The 24,496-nt window shown below is 42.1% G+C and overlaps 1 long non-coding RNA gene across 1 annotated transcript; it reads right to left on the minus strand.

Moving 5' to 3' along the window:
* Positions 1–967: 967 nt before the first annotated feature.
* Positions 968–23,091, minus strand: LOC132228385 (uncharacterized). The gene is made up of 3 exons (XR_009451344.1): positions 23,057–23,091; positions 2,927–3,162; positions 968–1,806 (listed from the first exon to the last, which is right to left on the minus strand). It is a non-coding gene; the product is annotated as an uncharacterized LOC132228385 (long non-coding RNA).
* Between the last annotated feature and the right edge of the window lie 1,405 nt (positions 23,092–24,496).

Consider the following 24,496-nt stretch of genomic DNA (forward strand, 5'->3'; position numbering starts at 1 on the left):
TTAACTCCTCCAGCATGTATTACTCCTCTTAGGGTGTCTCTGATTCCTATTAATTTACTTCTCTGATAAAAAGCATGTTGTTAATCTTTCTGCATCACTGAGCCAACTGAGACAAGGGAAAACAAAAAGTGAACCCCATTCCTTATAAATTATTGAAGCACATTGTCAACAACAGTACATCCTGGTAGCAGATGACAACCTCTGAAGCAGCAAGGATACAGCCCAATCTGGGGAGCGTAGTGGGAAAAAGGAAGGAAAGAAAAATGTCTTCTTGAATGGCAAATTAAAGAAACTCCTATTATGTCTCAGCCAGTATGTCTCAGTTGGTTGAGTGGTCGTCCTATGCACCAATAAATCGCAGGTGGGATTCCCGGTCAGGGCACATGAATGGGTTGTGGGCTCGATCCCCAATAGGGGGCATGCAGGAAGCTGCAGATCAATGTTCTCTCTCATCATTGATGTTTCTCTCTCTCTTTCTCTCTCTCTCTCTAAAATCAATAAAAACATATTTTAATTAAAGAAAACTCTGTTTAGATTTACAATATGGATTTGGGGAATCTCTTCATACTCAACCCCAATTGAAATTAACTAACAAGTTCTTTTTAAATGGTTGGATAAAGTTTTATATCATTTCTGTTGTTCTTTCTTTCACATCGTACTTGATTGGGGTCAGAGTCAACTAAAGTAATTTAAATAAGTTTCAGGGAAAAGCTTGTGGGCACTTAATACGACTTCCTCTTATACCTTCTGTAAAAGGATGTTTTAAAAAGTCTATAAAATAAAACAAGCTTATAACTTCAATCACCTGATGAAACTAAAATAAAGGAACGGGAATGCTTTCATAGAGTTTATGTGAGTCCTATTCTCCCTGTCCTCAGTTCTAATTCATCATCTACTGGGGTCTCTCAGTAACTTCCTCTCTGCTCTTTTTGAAACAGATGTATTCTTGAAAGGGATTTAGAACTTGGTCAGCAAAAGAATAAGGGGGGAAAATGCCATTACCATGGTGCAAATAAAAAATTTCTGTTGCATTAGTTTAAGAGTTTATTTTTATTCATCATTAAATGCCAGGGAACAGCAAATGTTAATCATGTATTTTAATTCAAGAAACACCATGAACTCCACAGACTGATTCAGAGTGGACTTGTGGCCTCTTGTCAAAGGGAAACAGAGCCCATCAGATATCAGTCGGTTCCAGTGGGGCTCAGCCTTCCCATCCCAGAGCCTCAGCGACCTGCCTCTGTCTGACCCTGAGTGAATGCCTCCCTATGTGGGCACCCCAGGCACCCCACTCGCCCACCCCAGTCAAGGCCCTGCCTCAGTGATACTAACTCAGTGAGCTTTATGGCTCCAGTCATCTAGGGTGCGAAGAGTTTGTCTCTCTTCTGTCTCCTCATAGCATAAGACTAATGACTCCAAGATTAATTGCACTTCCAAAGCCCAGAGGTGGTGAGTGCTTTCCAAAGGAGCTGCCCCATCCAGGGTGAGGAAGAACTGTCCTGAGGGCAGTTTCTGAATGCTGACTCAGGACATTCTTGCTCCCGGGTTAATTGCTCCTCTGGTTCCTGTCTTGGGCATTGGCCCTGAGCTTTGCTAGCTGTGATTTTTGGCTCTGGTTCCTTCCCGGTTTCTGCCTCCTGGCTTCCACCTTGTCTCAGTAGCAGAATTCCCATCTCTGACCATCAGCCCTTGACCTGGTTTTTGCATATATTCCATTCAGGCCACCTGATTTTTTTTTCTCCACCGTCCTGAGGTAAAGTTCGAAGGCCACTTCAAAATCCATGGTCTGGACACGGACATCATGTCCTGGAAAAGAGAAAGGAGACCACAAAAGCTTGCCTTCTAATGTTCTTTCCTTTCCATGAAACACAGACTAAAAATGTCCGCTTTGGACTGCATAGCTGTGTTATAAAGATTAATGTCCGTGAAACCTGTGTGGATTGATGTGAAAAGCAGCCACGTAGAAGATTGCCAAGGTATTGCCTTGGCAACATCTCTACATTAGGAAGAAACGTGTAACACAAGCTATAATGGTAAAATAAGGAGGCTGTTTTGTTTTTATGAAACACACCAGACTCTATACTTCTAGGTGCCTCTGTGTCCTTCAAATTAGCCATTGTGGGAAACCATCACTTATTTCACTATTTCCAAAATTTATCCCTACTCAAAAAAAAAATGTTTAGAATGACCTTTTGGCATTTCCTTTAGAACTGGTGGCACTTTTTTTTTTCCTTCAAATTTACTTAATGGTAAAAAATCAGTGTACTATTTGATAGATCCTCCCTTCCCCCAACTGGTGGGCGGGGTATGACGCAACCTGCAGCCCAGAAATACCTGAGTGACTAACCATGTACCTTATATGGACTATACATTGGACCACCAATCCACACCTGCCAAATACCCTAAGCTCTTGTCCTATATGGATCATGCAGTAAGCCACCAATCAGCGTGCGCCGAGTACACTAAGCCCCCAACCCTTCCCATTCCGCCCCTCAAAAGGCATGCCCACCCCTGCACATGCTGCTGGCCTCCCCTTGCGAGACAGCCCGCAGGTCCTTCTCCTCTAATAAAGCCTGTAGTCCTGGTTTTTCGGCCTCTGTCTGATTTTTCACTATTAGAGTGGCCCTGAATTTAAAACCACAAAACTTGTGGGGAGGGAAGGGAAATTAGTTATTTATTTAGGAAATATTGGAGAGAGATGAAGAGAAGGAGGGAGAGAGGTGGGGAGAGAGAGAAAGAAAGAGAAAGAGGATTTCCACCTATAACTATTAAAAAAAAAAAAGACCTAATTCAAAAGTAATGAGTGGGGTGTGTGTATGTGTGCGTGCACATGGAGAGTAGGGGTAAGTGTATGGATGAAAGACTAAGAGAGATAGCATATCCCAGGTATTTCAATTTGTTGATAGTGACTTTATGTCTCACGTACAAAGAATGCAAATCTGACAGGCCATGCATGTTACAACTTTCACCCCGTCAGGAAAATTTCTCAGCTTCAGTCTTGATTGAAAACACAAAGGCTTTTTTGGTTTGTTGTGGGGGTTTTTGAAACAGATGATGCTGTCAGCTGGAAGGCAGAACATCCCATGGGGCACACCACGTGAATGAAGATCTTTCTTCCACCCAGAATTCACAGAGCCTTGTCATCATCTCTGATTTCTGCTACTGCAAAAGACCAGGCAACAAGGGTTGGATGTGCAGACTTGTGAATGCTTTCAATTGAATTTGTTAGGAAAAGGTTACTTTGCAAACTGGTCGATTTGCCTCCAAGTGCGAACTCTCCCCTCCCCACCCCAATCACTCTCCCCTTTCCCTACTGCCCTTAGTCTCTATTTCCATTATTCCCTCCCTCAGGCCTCTCTCTGCCTCCATAAAAATAAGCAATTATTTCAGCTTCAAGCAGGATGTTGCTTCTTAGGGGACCTCCAAATGCCATAAGCGTGGGAGAAGGTGGGTGATTTACAGATGGACAGAGCCTGGCAGATACTGTGTGATACCAAGGGACCAATGAGCATACTTTTGCTAGCGATAGAAAAACGTGTAAGAAAAAAAAAAATAAGAGGAATCAATCCTCTCCCCTCCTCTGGAGGAATCTGGTTGCTTCTTTTCTTTCCCATTGGCAGATGATTCCGCTTTTAGATGCCTACAAAAAAGACAAAAGCATTTTTGTTTTGTGAATTCTGGTATTTTCTAACTCATACTGTGTATGATTCTTGGCCAACAGTAACGATGGACTGAACTCCCTGGGTTTGCAATATTTCCTGGATCACCAGGGGGCTTTGCCTGTCAGATTCCCCTGAGGACCACTAGAGGCTAAGTCAGGACATAGAGGCCCAACCTATGTTGTTGCTCCTCATTCTCAGCAGTACTATTCACCTTTTCACTCTGTAATTGGCATAGCTACCTTCCCAACTTGCCAGTGCTGCCAATTTGCCAAACTACAGGGACTGCTTTTGTGTATGCCCCAGTATTCTGAGGTTCTATGTTCATGGTTGTTTTTTAATTCTTCTGGTAGATTACTGCTACATTTTAGAGTAGATTAGTTGGGTCTGTTTTGCCTGCCAGTTAAATTCATTTCAGCTTAACAAGCATTTATGGAATCCTTGCTAAAGACACATATAAAAGCTGCAGAGGTTACGTAAAAAGTTAAGACATAGTTCATAATCTAATAGTTTCATGTATACTTAAGTTATTCCTAGCTGTCCTAATATGAGAATGGGTCAATAATTCAAGCACAAAAAGGGATGTGAGATAGGTGTGTGAGGTAGAGTAAGATAGGAGTCTTAGGATACACAAAACATTGTTCCTTTATTATTATATTGTTAGAGGTTGGCCCTCAGGGATGGAATACTGATGAGAAAAAATGGTGAACAGAAAGCAGGAAGTCGGCTCTGTCAAATATCCTATACTAATAAAAGAGAAAAATGGTAATTGGCATAAAACCGATACCTTTTTCATTGGCTAATCAGTGAGATATGCAAATTAACTGCCAACTAAGATGGCAGTTAACCGCCAAAAAAGATGACGGCTAATTTGCATATTGCAGGCAGGATGGTACAGCGCCATCAGAGAGCAGGTTGAGGGCGTGAGTGCTGGCAGTCCCCGGGGACCAGATCCCGCTGGCTGACCAGGACACAGGCCAGCGGGGCGGCTGCGGTGTCCGCCCTACTCACGCCGCCAACCCTCGATTGGGGCGTGACTGCTGGCGGTCCCCGGGGACCAGATCCCGCTGGCTGACCAGGACACAGGCCGGCGGGGCGGCTGCGATGTCCGCCCTACTCACGCCCCCAACCCGCGAGAGCGGGTTGGGGGCGTGAGTGCCAGCAGTTGCCCGGACCTGATCTGGCCGGCAGAACCATCTGGACCCCAGGGGCGACGCAGCCAGGCCCCAGAAGGAGACCCAGAAGGTGACCCAGGCGCTGGGGCTGCGTTGCCGCTGGGGCACGCGATCCGGTCCCCCGGGGGCGAAGCAGCCAGGCCCCAGAAGGAGACCCAGGGCCAGGGGCTGAGTTGCAGCTGTGGTACACAATCCAGTGCCTGGGCTGAGGAGACCCAGAAGGAGACCCAGGCGCCGGGGCTGTTTTTGCCGCTGGGGCACGCAATCCGGTGCCCAGGCTGAGGAGACCCAGGGCCCGGGGCTGCATCGCAGCTGGGGCATGCCATCCCGTCTGGGGGCGATATAGCCAGGCCCCAGAAGGAGACCCAGGCCCCAGGGCTGTATCGCTGCTGGGGCACGCGATCCAGTGCCTGGGCTGAGGAGACCCAGAAGGAGACCCAGGGGCCTCGCAAGAGGAGAGTCTCCATGGTCAGATGGCATGGTGTCGGGACAGGAATAAAGACCCGAGGTGACTCAGATGCCTGGCCACAGGGTTAGACCAGCCAGCAGGGCCTTTCAGTTGCGACTGGGGTGGGGGTGGGGCGAGGGAGGCAAGCCAGAAATCGAGAACTACAACTCCCAGGAGGCTTAGTGGCCAGGGCCTGGGTGCCTGGCTGTGAAATCGGATGGGCTGTAGTTTCGCAAGCCACTTTAAACTAGAGGCTTGCAAGGTTGGAAGTTCTGCGTCGGGAGCCAGGGAGAAATGGAGCTGGAGCAGAGAGAGGGGGCCATGGCAGCTGTGGGCTTTGAGGAGTTCTCAGCACCTCCCGGCTGGGAGCTGGCGCTGCCTCCGCTGAAGGTGGTCACATCCTGGAGAGCGAGCTTGAGACCGAAGTGGAGTTCGTGTCTGGGGGTCTGGGCAGCTCCAGCCTCCAGGAGCGAGACGAAGAGGAGAAGGCAGCCTGAGGCCAGCAAGGGCGGCGCCAACAGGAACTCAATCGCAGGAAGTACCAGGCGCTGGATCGGCGCTGCAGGGAGATCGGGCAGGCGAAGGAGGGGGTCCTGAACAGGCTCCATCAGATGATATAGAGGATAACATGGAGACTCCAGCAGGAGCGGAGGTTCCTCATGAAGGTGCTGGACTCCTACGGTGACAACTACCGGGCCAGCCAGTTCACCATCTTACTGGAGGACGAGGGCAGCCAGGGCAGAGACGCCCCCAACCCAGGCAACGCTGAGAACGAGCCTCCAGAGAAAGAGGGGCTGTCCCCGCCCAGGAGGACGCCAGCGCCCACAGAAGCCAGCAGCCCGGCCCCTGGCGAGGGGCCCAGCAGTTGGAAGAGGCGGCGAGTGCCATAGGAAGGGCACTGGGCAGGAGTCCCGCTGACTCCGGAGCTGGCCCCCGTGCAGATAAAGGTGGAGGAAGACTTTGGCTTCTAAGCCCTCGAGGCTCTGGACTTAAGTTGGGTTTCTCGGGGGCCAGACAAGCTGCTGCCCTACCCACCCTAGCCAGCTCCCCCTTTGACTGACCCCCCAATAAACGGACCCGATGCAAAAAAAAAAAAAAAAGCTTATAGAGGCATGTTTATAGGATCAAATAGTATAAATATAGATGTAACAGGACAATAAAAAGAGAACCTGGCTATGATGATAACCTGAATGCTGCCTCTGTGTCATTCCTTCTTTGGGAACCCCTGGACCTGCTGGGGCTGGACCCCAACATTCCTCTTCTTATAAGGACTTCAGTGAGATGGGCTAAGGGTCCCACTGGAACTGCCACAATTTAATGTAATCCCCTCTTTAAAGATCTTATCTCCATATACAGGTACATTCTGAGGTTCTGGGGATTAGGATTTTAACATACATTTTGTTGATTACCCAAATCAGCCCTTAACAACCAGCATGTTTCAGAAAGTAGATTCCTACAGGGTTATTTACCAAACATTCAGAAGTATTTTTAAAAGAGCTAAGCCCCTCGCCCACCATGTGGGCCCCTCCCAGCGAAGAGCGAAGGCCTGGGTTCCGGGCACCGGAGGAAAACTGGTGCCAGCAGCCAGGGGAAGGGGCCCCCAAGGGGCCCCAGATTGCGAGAGGGCACAGGGTGGGCTGAGGGACCCACCCAAGTGCACAAATTTTTGTGCACCGGGCCTCTAGTTTCTATAATAAATAAGTCTAAACCCGAAATCTGAGAGGACCCTGTGCCCCTCTGGCTACACTGGAACCATCTGAATAGTGTTATGTTTGTGTGGTCAATCTATTTTCAGGGTATAGTAAAGAAGCCAATATTTAATTTTTTGAGACTTTATTTATTTTAGAACAGTTTTAGGTTTACAACAAAATTGAGAAGAAGGTAGAGAGATTTTTCCATATGTCCTGTGCCCCCACATGTGTATAGTGTACTCCATTATCAACATCACGCACCAGCATGGTACATTTTTACCAGGGATGAACTATAATGACACATCGCAATCACCCAAAGTTCATAGTTTACCTTAGGATTAATTCTTGGTGTTGTATATTCTATGGATTTGAATACATGTATAATGACATGTATCTACCATTAAAATATCATACAGAGTATTTTCACTGACCTAAAAAACCCTATGCTATGCCTATTCATTTCCTGACCCAGGCAACCGCTGAGCATTTTGTGGTCTCCATAGTTTTGCCTTTTCCAGAATGCCATATAGTTGGAATTATGCAATATGTATCCTTTTCAGGTTGTGTTCTTTCACTTAGTAATATGCATTTAAGGTTCTTCCATGTATTTTCATGGCTTGACACATCATTTCTTTGTAGTGCTGAATAATATTCCATTGTTTGTATGTCCTACAGTTTATTTATTCAAACACTCAGTTTTTCCCTTACTATGAAGGATAAAACTCCTTGCATGTCTCCTGTACTACTCACACCAAACACTTCACTTCTGACACTTCTGGTCACCAAACAAATATGATAATGAGCAAGTCTCTAATACCAACTGGGTGCCAGGAAGTGCCCTAGAACCTCTCAGGATTTTGCTCTGTTCAATTCAGGCAGTAAAGGGAGGTTGAAAAGGAAGACAAGAGGTTCTTGAGGTAGGAATATTACTGAACAGTTGAATATACATGTCTGAATCTCAGAAGAGGGACTGGGCTAGAGATTTATACTTGGAAATTATTTTTTTTTAATTTTTTAAAATGATATTTTTTTTTATTGCTTAAAGTATTACAAAGGGTATTACATATGTGTCCATTTTTCCCCCCTCCCTATACTTGGAAATTATTAATATATGGGTGGCAGTTGAGTCGATGGGAACAGGAGAGATTCTGGAGAGAATGGGGAGGATGAGAAGGGACCAAAGTCTAGAGCAAAGCACTCAAGAACAGAGGAAATCAATGATTTTTCCTACTGACCCAGAATTGTCACTAAGTCTTTAATTTAGGTTTTTGAGATCCTCTAAGGGACTATTGAGTTGGGAATTTATTTAGTTTGAGTTTAGTGAAATATACTGTATTTATGTGGTTTATAGTCATTTCCAAGTATACTTAAGTTACTCCTAGCTGTCCTAATATGAGAATGGCTTCCTGAATGTTTCTACCACTTACCATACCAATTGTCACAAAAATTGTGAAATAATATGTGGCCAGAAGACATGTAGTGATATCAACATTGCATTTGGCACTAGAAATGCATAGGTAGCAAAGAAATAAGACATGAAATATTTGGATCCAGAAGGTAATCTATGGAAAATTCCTCTAATTACAAGTCATATATAAAATAAACTTGATTGGATTTTCCCAAATTTGACAACAATCCTTAAAATATATATGATTGTTCCTAGGATGAGTTATGAAACTGAAAAACAAACAAACTGTTTTAAACATTATCAATAATGGAAACAATTTGTATTAATCATAATAGAAGACAGTATTACCTTACTATTATTTTTATAGAAACTATTATAAAAGAAATTGTCATATAAAGAATCAAACAGAGATTAAAAGGAAATGCAATCAAAATATATTTAAGCAGCTATACAATTAAAAACATGTTATTTATATCTAAAATTTTTTATGTTTGTCAGCTTTCTAAAATTTGTAATTTATTATGATCTTGATAACAAGTAAATAGAAAAATCATAGAATCAAACACAATAATATTACTAATTATATTAAATGTAATTGTTCTAAAGACACCAGATAAAAAGCAGAGATTGTCAGCTCAACTAAGATGTCAAACTATGTGCTATCTATAAGAATCTTACTTTAAATGTAAAAAAGCAGAATTAAAGTGAAAGAATTTTAATAAGATAGTCCATGATAACACTAATTAAAAATACTTGGAATTGTATTAATATCAGACAAAGTGGATTTCTCAGGAAAGAATGTTAGCAGGAATAAAGAGGGTCATTTTATAATGATAAAAGAAGCAATTCATCAAGAGGACATCATTCTAAATGGATTTGTACCTATCAACCACAGGACTTCAAAATACATGAAGCAAAAAAATGATGATACAACAAAATAAAAGAAAACAAAAGATAAATCTACTGTGGGTATCAGAGAATTCAATACTGTTCTCACAATAATTGACAGACAAATTAGATAGAAAATCATTACATATGTAAGGGACTTGAACAGTACTACCAACATACCTGACCTAATTAACACAGAAGATTCCATCCAATATTAGCAAAGTATTGATTTTTTTGCAAATGTACATGGAACACTCACCAGATGTATTAGTTTCCTAAGGCTGCCATAACAAAATAGCAAATTAGGTCACTTAAAACAACAGACATTTATTCTTTCACAGCCATTGGATTAAGTCCACTTTAAACTAGTATTACCTTGGTTAGACTTGCAAAACCCTATTTCCAAATAAGGTCATGTTCATAGGTACCAGGGGTTAGAACTTGAACATATCACTTTGTAGAACACAAGTCAACCCACAACATCAGATTAGATCATATTCTGGACCAAAAACAAGTCTTAATAAACATAAAAAGATTAAAATCACATAATGCACATTCTCTAACCATGATGGAATTCAATTTAAAAATCAATAAACAAAAATATATTTAGAAAATCTCAAAATACTCAGAAATGAAACAACACCCTTCTAAATAACCCATAGATCAAAGAACAAATCATGAGAGAAATTAGAAATTAAGGTGAATGATAACAAAAACACAAGATATCAAAATCTGTTGAATCTACCTAAAGAGCGTTTTGGGGCGTCATAAACTTGTATTAAGTGCTTGCAGCATAATATGCTTACATTAGCAAACTAGAAGGACCTAAAATGAAAGATTCAAGTTTGTACCCCAAGAAACTAGAAAGATAAGAGCAAATTAAGCCCAAAAAAGCATAAAAAGAATTGAAATAGATAAGAATAGAAATCAATGAAATAAAAAAACAGAAAAGCAATAAAAAATATCAATAAATTAGTAATCTCTAGCTAGACTGATCAGGTAAAGAAAAAAACACATAAACTACCAAATTCTTTGAAAGACACAAATAACCAAAACTCACCTAAGAAGAACTAAATAGCCTAGATTACCCTTATACCTTTTTTAAAAATTTTAATTTATAGTTAAATTTCCAAACACATGCAGCTTTTTAAGAGTTATCTTTTGATATTGATATTTTTTTTCTCTAGTTGCTTTTAAAAACCTTCTTCTCATCTTTTGTGGTCTGTAGTCTCAGTATAATGTTGTCTTGCATGCTTTTTGGCATGGGAGCCATGGTTTTCCCTAAATCTGAGGATTTGTGGCCTTCATGAATTCTGGAAAATTCTCAGCCATATTGACAGAAATGGAACCTCTACCATTCACTCCTCACTTAAGAGGTGTTAGGTTCATCTTTGGTCTGCAACTACAGACTGTGTTTAGGCATATAACTCTTACCTAGCTCAAATTCCAGTTTTTAGAGGCACATAGTTATTGCAACTCTTTTAAATTTAGATAGACCTTTTTTAATAAACCATCAATGCCCTGTTGCTAATTTGTGGAATATTAAAAACTACAAACCTGAAGTAAACACATTTTCTAATATCTGCTGAGTCCATGCCCCTTCTTTGTAAATTCTTTCTCAGCTCTGAACCCCTGCTATTATATAGGGGGTCCCAAAAATGTATGCACACTTTGAATGATTATAAAGTCAGTGTGTATTAACATACAATTCATTTTCAACATTTAAAAGAATTTACAGAAATGAATAAATTTTTTTAATCAATGCCTGTTTTCAAACTGATGACCGTTCTGGTCCAGGCACTGCTGACAATGCGAAGCAATGGAATCGCAAACATCAAGAATCATTTCATTCAGTATTTTTGTGCCCTCAATTTGTCAACTGTTGCCAGTTTTGTACCATAAACTTTATTTTTTATGTATCCCCATAAAACAAAGTCTAGTGGATAAATTTTCTTTGTTCAAAACTTAGTCTGGCTTCACCCATTATTTCAAACCAGTTAAACTTTGAATACACACTTTGAATAAAATAAAGGCAGTGTTTGTACTTCACCTGGAGTTTCAAACTTCCAGTACCATTTTAGGATGAATTTCCTTTGTTCAAAGCTTAGACTGGCTGAAAAAAAGAAACATCAATTGAGCTATCAGCTGTTAAAGTTTGTGTATATGTTTTGGGGACACCCTGTATTTGTACCATATTACTTCTTCTCCTTTAATTAAGCAAATTGACACAAACATGAGTACCTTACCTAAATTGAGTTCCCTTTCTTAGAATTTAGAATGACTACATGTCATTCTAAATTCTAAATGAGACTGAGTCACTTTATAGATGGAAAGAAGAGAAAGAAACCAAAACAAGTGAAGACAAGATCTTTTGAAGGCAGGGCACTAGTGTGAGGACCAGAAAGTCAAACTGGTAACATCCCCAGAATGGACACTAGACTTGAATCCCCCCCAAACACTCAATTTACTTAATGTAGGTGGAATGGAGATGTCCTGGGTGAATCAAAAAATCAGCATCCCCATAGTAGTCCATTCTCCAGCCTTTGAGCCTGACAGTGAAAGAGAAATAAATTCAGAATAATAGGTTTGTCATAGAACAGAATGTGTCAATTTATTATTAGAATTCTAAATTCAATGTCATAGATCTTGTTTTTAGAGATATAGCTTAATACTCGTAGTTGTAAATGTATGATTACCATGGGCATAAGATAGTTGAAAATTTCCTCCAGAAGTCCCTGGAAGGATGAGAATTATACCCGCTCCTTTTGCCTCCTTTAGACAACAAGTGGTCAGTGGCCTGTGGTGCAACTGAGGACCACTTCTGGCTCCCAGGTTGATTTGCTCAGTGGCCACAGGAATGGTTTCACTTCCTGTTCTTCAAGCACAACAAGTGGAAATAATAATTTCACTTTTTAAATGGGCAAGAGTTTTAAGAATGTGTTGGTAAGGCAATTAGAGGTCTCAGATGATGGAAAGGAACCAGAAGGGTCAAACTGTGAGTCCTGGAAGAAAAAGGGAGGTTATTATTCTTAGAGGTTGAGGAACATTTGCTTCTGCTTCTCAGCGATGTTGTTGAAATTGCAGAAAGGAATTCCCACATGTTGTCAATTCCTGATTACTTCACCAATGACAAGAGCAGTTAGGCCAAGTCAGGCACACTTGATGTTGCTTCTAGAGTTGGAGTTAAGGGCACTTAGCTAGTTTACATATGCAAGCAAAACTCATACTAATACTAAATTGATATACTCTCAACTGCAGATGAACACTATATGCCAGGACCACAATAGGGAGTAAAAGAAATCAAAGAAAAGACCCCGGCATAGGTACTGATATCCTCAAAGAATTCTCTTAAAGACAATTACAGTGAGTGCATGCACACACCTAATTCCATCACCCTCACATCAGTTCCATCATTCTCATAAATGGTTATGCATAAAAGAAAAGTTACTTACATAATTGCTTTGCTTTCTTCTAAAGCAAAACTATAAAAAGTTTAATTCCTTCTATCTTAAGAAAATAATAAATAGTATTTATTCATACTCAATGCACAACATTAGTTCTATAAATTATCCTTTAGTCCCAATTATAGTCCATTAAGAGAGAAAAGGGAAGGGAAAGAAGGCAATAAAAGAGAAACTGGTAAATAAAAAAGGAATAAAGAGGAGAAAGGGTGGTAGGCATGAGAGAGGAGAAGAGTAACCAAATGGAGTCAGATATACCAATAAAAATAAGCGAAACAAATGTAATGACTACTGGTAAAAACTGAAGTAATTATAAAATACCTCTCCCTTTCATTCCTTTTGCTTTCTCTTTATTGAATTTATAATGACCGTTTCATTTAAATATTGACAATAGGAACATATAAACATTTAAATTATTTATAATGCTTTAATTTTTAAAGAATTGTTAAAATATCCTTATCTGGAAATTTCTAACAAGGTATCATTTGACAAAATATGATAACTTTCCTTCTTGCATCATTTTGAAAGGCATCATCCTATCTAATAAAAGAGAAACATGGTAATTAGCGTACGTCCGCTACCCTTCCCATTGGCTAATCAGGGCGATATGCAAATTAACTGCCAGCCAAGATGGTGGCCGGCAGCCAGGCAGCTTGAAGCTAACATGAGGCTTGCTTGCTCCGGTGACAGAGGAAACCAACGTTCCCTGCCTGCCTTGCTGGCCTCTGAGCTTTCAGTTTGAAACATTGTTACAAATATAGAAGCTAAACAAAACCCCAGAAACCTGCTTTCAGCCCACCGGGATCTCAGAGCTGGAGTTGATACAGTGTTTCAATTATAGAACCCAAACAAAGCAGACACCTGCTTTCAGCAGCAGAGGCCTCAGAGCTGGAGCCAGAGCTAAAGCTGGCCCAGAATTTAAAAAAAAAAAAAAAAAAGGAGCAGTTGGGAGCTTCAGTCACCTGCCAGCCTGCAAACAGCCCTCAGCCCCTCACCCAGACTGGCCAGGCACCCCAGTGGGGACCCCCACCCTGATCCAGGACACCCTTCAGGGCAAACCAGCCAGCCCCCACCCATGCACCAGGCCTCTATCCTATATAGTAAAAGGGTAATATGCCTCCCAGCACCGGGATCAGCGGAGCTGCGAGGCTCCCAGCACTGGGATCAGCGGAGCTGAGGGGCCTCCCGGCACCGGGATCAGTATGACAGGGGGCAGCGCCCAAACCCCTGATCGCCCTGCGGCTCTGTGTGTGACAGGGAGCGGGGCCACAACCTCCCTATCCACCCTGCTCTGTTCATGACAGGGGAAGGCGCCCCAACCCCCTGATCAGCCCTGCTCTGTGCCTGATAGGGGGGAGCTCCCCAACCCCCTGATCTCCCTGTGGCTTTGTGTGTGACAGGGTGTGGCACCCCAACCCCCTGATTGGCCCTGCTCTGTGTGTGACAGGGTGCAGCACCCCAACTCCCCCCACTGGCCCTGCTCTGTGTGTGACAGTGGCGGCATCCCAACCCCTTGATCGGCCCTGCTCTGTGGGTGATAGAGGGCGGTGCCCCAACCCCCCATCCACGGGCCCTGCTCTGTGTGTGATGGGGTAGAGCCATAACCGCCCCATCGGCTCTGCCCTGAGTGTGACAGTGGCGGCGCCCCAACCCCCTGATCGGCCCTGCTCTGTGGGTGATAGACAGCGGTGCCCCAACCCCCTGATCCGCCCTGTTCTGTGCGTGACAGGGGGGAACTCCCCAACCCCCTGATAGGCCCTGCTCTGTGCGTGACAGGGGCTGGCGCCGCAACCTCCCCATCGACTCTGCCTTGAGTGTGACAGGGGACGGTGCCCCAACACCCCAATCGGCCCTACCCTCAGTGTGACTGAGGGTGGCATCTTAACCTCCCGACCCGCCCTGCTCTGTGCATGACAGGGGGCGGCGCCCCAACTCCCCAATCGGCCCTGCTCTGAGCCCAACCAGGGGCTGCACCTAGGGTTTGGGCCTGCCCTCTGCCACCCAGGAGCAGGCCTAAGCCAGCAGGTCGTTATCTCCCGAGTGGTCACAGACTGTGAGAGGGCACTGGCCAGGCTGAGGGACCCCTCCCTTTCTCCCCCCTGAGGGCACAAATTTTTGTGCACCAGGCCTCTAGTGATACAATAATTGGTGAAATATAGAAAGAGATGTAGGAAAGCCTTATTTCTTTTTCCACTTTCAAAGTTCCTGTATCTTCTTCACCAGAAAATGAACTCTGAGCTTGTCTTCAAAGACATGTCAATTATCTCTCTGAAACAAGGGAAGAAAAAAGATTACTGCTTCCTAATGCCTATTAGTTAAAATACAATGGAGTGTTTGTGTGTGTGTGTATGTGTTTAGGGTTTTTTGTTGCTGTTTGTTTGTTGTTTGTTTGCTTTCTCTTTCTCTCTTTTATTTATTTTTTGTTTCTGGCAGAAGGGCTAAAGGGTCAGCCAATTTGTTTCTAGCAAATGAATCTGCCAAAATGTTAAATTAGATGAGTGTAAAAGGGAAAAAGTTGCTGGAAATTTGTCCATTATTCCCCATAGCGATAATTAGAGCCATATTTCCTAAAGAAAATTTGAAATCATCAGATAAAATTAATAACAAAGGTACCATCCTCCAGTAGGATATACCTAGTGACTACTCCAAATGGCTTGACTATCTAAATTTTTAATCCTTAATAGGTCAGATTTCCTGCAAACTATAAAATTTATACAAAAATTCTACTATAATGTACATTTGGTGCTGAATTTAGGTACAGATTCTCAGCTCTGCAGAGTAGGATACCCAGAGTGTCCTCTCGTACACACCGGTGCCTCCAGGCCAGGTTTGGAAGAGTCATCGATTAATATTTTATCTCCTAGACTAATATTTCTCACGTAGTAAAGTATGAGCTCCCTTTAAAGGGATTTTTTAAAATAATCCATTTATTTTCTTTTAATGAAAGCATACAACTAGGTATAAATTCCTTCCACTTTAAATAATTATACAATGATGAAACCAAAAGGAATTTACAATTATATACTATACATTTTAAAACAAACTGAGGAAAATTTAAATTTGCAACATTAATTTCATGCATGGCGGTTTGCTGAAACTAGCTCTCTGATGTAGAAAAAAGGAAACTCAGATCCAGTTTTTTAAGATTTTTATTTTTTAAATATGTTTTATTGAGTTCAGCATTAGGAAGGAAGAAGAGAGAGAAACATCAATGGTGAGAGAGAACCATGCCTCCTGTATACCCCCTACTGGGGATCAAGCCTGCAAGGGGCCATGTGCCCTCACCTGGAATCCAACGTGACCTCTTGGTTCATGGGTCAACGCTCAACCACTGAGCCACTCCGGCCAGGCCAGATTTAGTTTTAAAATATACTCTCTCTATAGCAATGGTTACCAGGGTTCAGGAGGTGGGGAATATGGGGAAATGCTGGTTAAAGGGCACAAGCCTTCAGTTATCAGATAAATAAGCTCTAGGGAGCTAATCTACAGCACAGTGACTCTAGTTAATAATGTATTGTGCTGGGGTCCAACCCCAGCAGGTCCAGGGGTCCCCAAAGGTGTGGATGGAGTCAGCGAAGAAGGAATGACACAGAGACAGCGTACAGTTGATCAGCAGCCTAGCCAGGATCTCTAGCCAAGTTCTGGTCAGGATCTCCAGCGAAGTTCTGGTCAGGATCTCCAGCCAGGTTCTGTGTCCATATTCTCTTGCTAGGTTCTCCAGCCAGGTTCTCCAGGTTCTCCAGCCAGGTTCTGTGGCCATGTTCCCTTGCTAGGTTCTCCAGCCAGGTTCTGTCCAGGTTCTCCAGCCAGGTTCAGTCACCAGGTTCTAGTCAGGTTCTCTTGCCATGTTCTATCCAGGTTCTGTGGCCAGTTTCTGTCCAGGATCTTTTGCCATGTTCTCTCCAGCGAAGTTCTTCTGTCTCTAGGTTCTGTGTAGGTTCTGTGTCTAGGTTCCGTGTTGGTTCTGTGTCTAGGTTCTGTGTCCTGTTGTCTTGTTACATCTGTATTTATACCAGTTGATTCCAATCCTATCAATCTCTATTCCAAAGGTTAGGGCGTTTCTTATCTCCATTCCAGGGAGTAAGGATTATGTAGCTTAAGCATGATTGTTCATAGTTAAAGTGATTAATTACCCGCCTGGCACTTAGTTAAGGGGTTTATTCCCTCCCTAACTTCAGGGGAAAATCCCTACCTGGGGAAACAACCTTTCTCAGAGAGGTGACCTTGGTTAAAACACATAGTGCCAAGAAGGTGAGCAAACATATTAAGAACAGTATGCCATATATGCCAGGTCCCTTGAAACAGCAAGGATGGACCGGCTCCCAGCAGTATTGTATACTTGAAATCCACTGAAAGCGTAGACTTAAAATATTCTAATCACACACAAATAAAAAATAGTAACTATGGGGTGGACAAAAGTAGGTTTACAGTTGTTTGTATGGGAAAATACAATAATTAATAAATAATAAGATAAAAATAAACTCTGGGTTTTGAGTATTCACAACTGTAAACCTACTTTTCCTTACCCCTTTATTAAGGCGATGGATGTATTAATTAACCTAATTGTGATAATCATTTCACAAAGTATATGTATGTAAATCATCACATTGTACACTTTTTAAAAAAATCTTCACGCAAGAATATTTTTTTTTCATTGATACGGGCCCTGACCAAGAGTTGGGGATCAAACCTAACCCAGATACATGTCCTTGATCGGGAATCACACCCTGGACCCTTCTGTGCACAGACTGATGCTCTAACCACTGATCAAGCCAGAGCACATTGTACACTATAAAGGCATTTTTTCCCTCCCTATTGTGTTATCTCTCTTCAGCTCCTACTTTTCATGTGTGTGCAGTGTTAGGAAAATGGAGTTACTGTAATTTGTGAATTTAGCTAAAGATATTAATAAACTTTTTTCCTATAGGTTCCCCTCATGCCCCGCCCCCGCCCAGTGGCAATGGCCTTTTATTTCCGCCCCCCCGTTTATTGAATTTATTGGGGTAACACTGGTTAACAAAATTATGCAGGTTTCAGGTGCACAATTCTACAACATATAATCTGTACACGATATTGCATCTTCACCACTTCAAGCCAAGGCTCCATCCATGACCATTTACCCGCTCTGTACCCTCTTCCACTTCTCTCCACCCCCCCTTCCCTGGCAATTACCACACTGTTGTTCATGTGCATGAGTGGTTTATTTTTTTTCTTAATCCCTCTACACCCCCTCTAAATACAATTTTTAAAAATATATGTTTTATTGATTTTAGAGAGGAAGGGAGAGGGAAAGAGAGATAGAGATATCAATGATGAAAGAAAATCATTGATTGGCTGCCTCCTGCACACCCCACACTGGGAATCGAGCCTGTAACTAGGGCATGTGCCCTGATGAGGAATCCAATGGTGACCTCCTGATTCATGGACTGACACTCAATCACTGAGCCACACCAGCCAGGGTCCCCTTAAATACAATTTTATTTGTTAATTATCCTATATAATAAAGAGGTGATATGCAAATTAACCCTCATGCCATAACACTGTCACAAGATGGCGGCCCTGCCCAGCCCCTCCCCTGCCCTACCCCTGATCAGCCTCTCCCACCCCAATTGAGGGTGAGGTGGCTAGCCAACTTCCCCACACCCCCCCCCCACAGCCCCTCATCCAGGCCAACCATGCCCCACGCTTTCCTGGGGCTGGGGGTACCCCAGGCAGACTGCAGGCACGGCATTGGTCAGAGGCAAAGGTCCTGGCTATCCCTGGCCTAGAGAGTCCAGAAAACCTCAGCAGTGACCAAAGACCAAGACCGAGTGGAAAGGTCCCTGCTGGCACTTATGGCTCAAAGTGCCAGGAGGAGGCAGAACGTCTTGAACCTGCAACCCTGGTGTCTACACACCAAGCCTTGGGGCACACCGTGCTGATGGGGCCTGTGGGTGAAAGGGGGAGAGCAGGGAGCTAGGGTGCAGAGCTGGGAGGGGCCTAGAGTCTTCGGGAGCTGACTGCCTGCCAAGGTTGCTGTGACCCGCATGCTTGGGCTTGGTCAAAGCCCCTGGTCACTTGCCTTCCAGGTGTGGCTAGCCTTGAGCCAGCTGGTGTTGTGCTCAGAGAAGCAGCTGTCACTGGGCTCAGTAACATAAGAGAAATCAAAGAGCGGAGAGTAAATATCCTCCCAGCCCCTTCCTACACCCCCGGGCGAGGAGGGCTGGGGATGGGGGTAATGGAAAATGGCTGCTACTTTGCATTTTATAATGAAAAGACTCCTGCTATGTAGAGAGGAGAGCTGATTTGCTTCCAGCAACACCTGGCGTGTTCCCTGCCCCAGCCCTGAAGCCTGACAACACCTAGCAAAGGTGTGTCCACACAGCCATGTTGGCCTGGCTCCTGGAATGTTGGGAGCAAGTTTGAGCTGAATTAATAAAAAAAAAAAAAGTAAAAATTGAAAAACACCTCTTTGTACTCAAGTGGCACTATAAAATGCAGATTACAGCATCTGATTTTGTCTTCTGTGTTGATTTTGAGGCAGAGCGCAAATAGGTTCATGGAAAAAGCAGAAAAAAACAAAGGGAAAAAGAGAGGATCCTGCTGTCCACAGCACTGAATGTTGTTTTGTTGTTGTTGTTGTTATTTTTCCTTCTGTTCTTCAAGTCAGTATATGCCATTTAAACCACTTTATGGTGTTAGGTAATGAGCTAATGCTTCCTCTATTAAGAGCAAGCAGCAGTGCCTTTCATATGAGTCACATACATGTAATCCATTCAAATGGAGCATACTGAGTGGAGAGAATGGTATGTGTCATTATATAAAGAACTTGGTATTATGACGCTATATGGCTGAAGATCTTATTTATTTTGCAATTTAGAGAACATAGACAAATCAGGCATTGAAAATGAATGTGCATGCTTAAATTCATGACTTTATTTTCATCTGTAACGACCAAACAACCGGTCACCAGGAGGTGTATTGATGGGTCCCACGGCATGGCGGGTCTGGGTCTGCACAACACGGCAGGTCTGGGTGAGGCTGCGTGGCACAGGCCAGGGCCGGGGGACCTGATGCTGCACCTCCCACCCCGCCTCCCGAACTGGGGGACCTGAGGCCATGACCCCCCCGCCCCAGCACCGGGACGTGAGGCTGAGTCCCACACTCGATGGGGGTGGGGCCGGCTGGATCTTGGTGTTGCTCAATGAGGGTGGGGCCGGCCAGACACCTCTATTATAGAGAAAGGGCAAATAGCAACATTAAAATATTTCCTCTAATTAATTCCCTTTTAATGTGCATGAATTTCATGCACCGGGACACTAGTACTTCAATAAAACTGAAAAGAAGTTACAAAATAAAATATACTTTCTCTCAACCTGAAAAAGCTTCCCCATAATATATAGAATAATGCCTAACTCCTTAGCACATCATTTTAAGGTCAGATCCCTTTCCAACGTCATGCCCCTTTATATCCCCCACTTGCCCTTCATCAACTTTCAAGTGTGTGACTTGCCATTCTCTCAGAAAAACCATGTCCTTACATGTACCTGTATTTTGCTCATGCGTCCATTCTCTTCTCAGAGTCTTCTCTTCTGCGTGCCAATATTCTAAGGTGGCTCTAAGATTCAGCTCTAATTCCCCCTATTTTATAAAGGCATCGTCCAGTCCCTTGAAATTAACAACTCTACCTTTCCCTCAATTTCCAGGGTGCATTGTTCATATCTGTTTTCATGTTGCCTGGTGTAAGGTTAGCGATTTATAGATCTGTCTTCCTTACTACACTGTTAATCTTATTTAAAAAACAAACAACAACAACAACAACAAAAACACATACCAGCTTTATTGAGGTTAATTCACATAGCATGCAATTCACCCATTTATAGTGTGCAATTGAATAACTTTTAGTATAGTTACAGAGTTGTTTAGTTGTGGGGAAGCATGGGATTTGGTTGGAAAGTTTATAAGGAGGATTCTCTGAAAGGTCGGGGGCCCCTCAGGGAACCTTGCCAAAGGCAACAGCCCCTGATTTGACTTTTCCAAACAAGTCTCAGTCCCTGAGCGTTTTACTAGAATCTCTATGTTTAGACTTTAGACCCAACCTTGTAGAAGCTTGTGCTTTCTCAAGGATACTTACCCTGCTGATTGTATCTAATAGTTAATTTTACTAATAGTTCAAGCTGTTGTTACAATAAAAGCCTAAGGAGGCAGGTAAATGGCTCTGTTTGGTTCCTATAGCCAAGCAGTCCCTTAGCCCTCTCTTTCACAGAAATATGTGTCAGGGTAATCCATTCATCCATCGCTCAGGTTCTGCCAGTCAGTCCTGGCATGCATCCATCACCACAATTTTAGAACACTTTGTCACCCCAAAAAGAAATCCTATACCCACTAGCAATCATTCCCACCCCCTTATCTCTAGCACTAGAAAAACATTAATTTACTTTCTATTTGTATAGATTTGCTTATTCTGGACATTTCATATGAATGCAATAATCTAATATGTGATATTTTGTGTACATGTAAATCTTTTACAGGCAGAGACCAAGTCCTGCTCATGGAAGGAGGAATGAATGGACAGTATATGCCATAACAGAAAGAGAATGTTTGGAACCACACAGACCTGAGTTAAAAATCTTAGTTCAGCTATTTACTGATTGTGTAACTTTGGGCAAGTCATTTTATATCTCTGAGTCTCAGTTTACGCATCTGTAAAATGGAGAGAACAATTCTTCTCTTGAGTGATGGTTGTGAGGATTAGAAAGGAATATAAAAAAGTTCTTAGAAAAGTTTTTCTCAATAATAAAAGGTTCGCCTGACCGGTTTGGCTCAGTGGATAGAGTGTCGCCCTGCGGGCTGAAGGGTCCTGGGTTCAATTCTGGCCAAGGGCATGTACCTTGGTTGCGGGCACATCCTCAGTAAGGGGTATGCAAGAGGCAGCTGATCGATGTTTCTCTCTCATCGATGTTTCTGGCTCTGTAACCCCTTCCCTTCTCTGTGAAAAATAAATAAAATATATTTTAAAAAAATAATAATGAAAGGTTTATTTGCATTTACCTCTGTATACCCACCATAACTGGCATAGTAGATACATATTGATTGACTAACTAATTGATAAGTGATGAAGAATTCTAATGCCTTTCCTTCAGAATGCCAATGGACTTTCAAAGGGTACTTTGCAGAAAGAGATAGAGTTCCCAGACCCAGATCTGTCCTAGAATATCTAAACTAGTTATTGTTGTTTCTCAGCCACTGTTCTCCCTCAGAGGCTGGTCAATGGAGAAGGACAACAGAGCCAATAAACAAATCTAGGATCTGTAATCAGAGAGGAGCAATTGGGTTCTGGCCTTGATACTGGCATTCTATGGCACTTTGAAAAATCAGCTCTTCCACCTCAACTTCTAGTTTTCATTTATATATACTTCATCAAATAATCATATCTGCAGTGCCTAATACAGGACAAAAGAAGCCTGAATCACACCTTAAAAATATTTTCTATAAGATAGAAGATCAATTTTCCTTAAAATAGAATAGCAATACCATCTGAAGCATAAGTAGAAAAAGAGAAAGGCACGGGGGTGGGGCGGGGCCTGGAGCTGGGGAGGAGTCTGACCACCATAAAACAATTAAGTTATAGCTTAGAGATACCTAAATAAATTAAGAACCTTCACCCTAAGAATAATAAGGTCCCTTCAAAGGAAAGAAAGGCACTACCAATCCATCCCCAAAATAAAGAGATAAAAGAAACAAGTCATTATAATAAGTTTAGCTGAGTCATACCTATAGTAGAGGATATAATTATTGAATTAACAGCCTGAAAGAAATGGAATAGTCTGCCTTAATACAAAAAGGGTGCACACATATTTCAATCTGTATGAGAGGGGAAAATGGCAGGAATTTTAAAAAAGAAAGATGGTAATACAAGTTACATGAGTTTTCTGTAGGACATTTTATTTTTACAACCATAACCCTGCAAACCATGGGGATAATTAAAGACATAATAATTTAATTTGGAAACTGACTATTGAAGCAGTTTAGTCTTATAAGGAAAAAAAAAAAAGAAATGTTCCTGGAAACTTTTGCTATTTCAATATTTTTTTAAAAGAACCAGACAAGTTACCTTCTAGCTAGAAACAACTGTGTAAAATTCAGATGTTGAAATATCAAACTGGAAATGCTTGAATTGACAAAGTCTAGCCCTTACAAACAGGCTGAGGAAAATTTCAAACATAGCTATAAAGTAAAAATCCATTATTGGCATAGAAATAGGTTGAACATTCCCATCTCAAATCATTCTATCTCTTTAATATACCTTTTCCCAAATAATTTATCCCATGATGAGAAAATGTTTACCTTTTGACCTAAAGTAAGAGGGCCAATAGGTTTTTTTCATCCACAAGTCTCTAAAAATAAGAAATAAAAGAAAGTAAGAAGAAAAAAATATATTGATTTTTAATAGATACAGTTCCTTATAAGAGTGATCTGGTCATATATGTTCATAGATAAGTCATTTTAAAACATCTCACCTCTCTTTTGTGTAAACAAATATCCTTTCAGGAATTAGAGACACTCAAGCTTCTATTTCTATTGCACTCACAAGTGGGAACAGCTCCTAAAAATCTCTAAGGATGTATGCCCACCGAGAAATAAGATGTCTGAGTATCTAGACTTGACATTGAGTGATGTATATTTTTTTTCTTGTCATTATTTCCAGATTCCATCAGAGACTTATTGACTGTGCTTTCTAATAGATTCAAAAGTGAAGGTGACCTGAAAAACAGGCCCAACTCAGCTGCAATGTTCAGTCATCAAGGAGGGGGACCAATGCCTGCAGCTTTGACTTGGCCTTTGTGTAAGAAACTCACAAAACTAAGACAGATTTTAATACTAAGTCTCCACAAAAGGAATCCCTGTAGTGCTGGCAAGCTTGGGAATTGGGAGAAAAAGTGGGGAAATTGAAGTAACAAAATATTGGCATTCAGTATTACACTAAGTATAACAGAAGTTAACTAAAATCCAGGCCCCAAATAACAAACATGACACTCACTGAAAGAAATAAATATCCTTCAGTGTAAAATGATAGCACAGAAAAATTTTTCTGATTCACCAAGCTTCCTAATCCTTTTAATATTCATAATTATGCTGGTTCTTGCCTAAGTATTAAATGTGCTTATTAAATTTCTCTCTGACAAGCCACACAAAAGTAAGCCTTAGTGATTAGATTTGTTTTTGTGCCCTAACATTCCCCAAAAGTTTTGTTTAAAGAATTAAAAATCTACTGTCCAGGCGAGACTCCTGGCTTATCTTAGATTCTTCCAGTGATTTGTTAATTTACCAAAGTGAAATGCATGTTTGTTTGTTTTTTATTTCTCTCTCTAGTTTCTCTTTTTAAACATGGGAACAATAATATGGTACCTATAATTTGCCATAACAGGATTATGGTTAAGGTTCTGCAGACATTGGCTTGTTGAGAGTCTTCTAAACAAATATAAGGAGCCATTTTATATTGGAAATATTGCTGTAGAATATTATAACAATAGCTTTGTGGTGGCTAACAGAGCTGAAAGTCATAAATACTCATACACTCCAGCCCTCAGAATTCCTTGTTATTGCCCACAATCCTTTCTACTTTTCAAGACCAAAGAACACAATGGTCTATTCGGTTTTTTCTTATTTGACCCTAGACAACTGACAAATATTCTGTTGAAACCCTCCTCTGAGACCTCCCCTAAGATTCCTGCCTACAAGAAAGGAAGAATAAGCCTAGACAAAGGACCCAGCTTTGCTCTCCCT

This window comes from Myotis daubentonii, chromosome 2 (assembly GCF_963259705.1).
Source record: "Myotis daubentonii chromosome 2, mMyoDau2.1, whole genome shotgun sequence".
NCBI lineage: Eukaryota > Metazoa > Chordata > Mammalia > Chiroptera > Vespertilionidae > Myotis > Myotis daubentonii.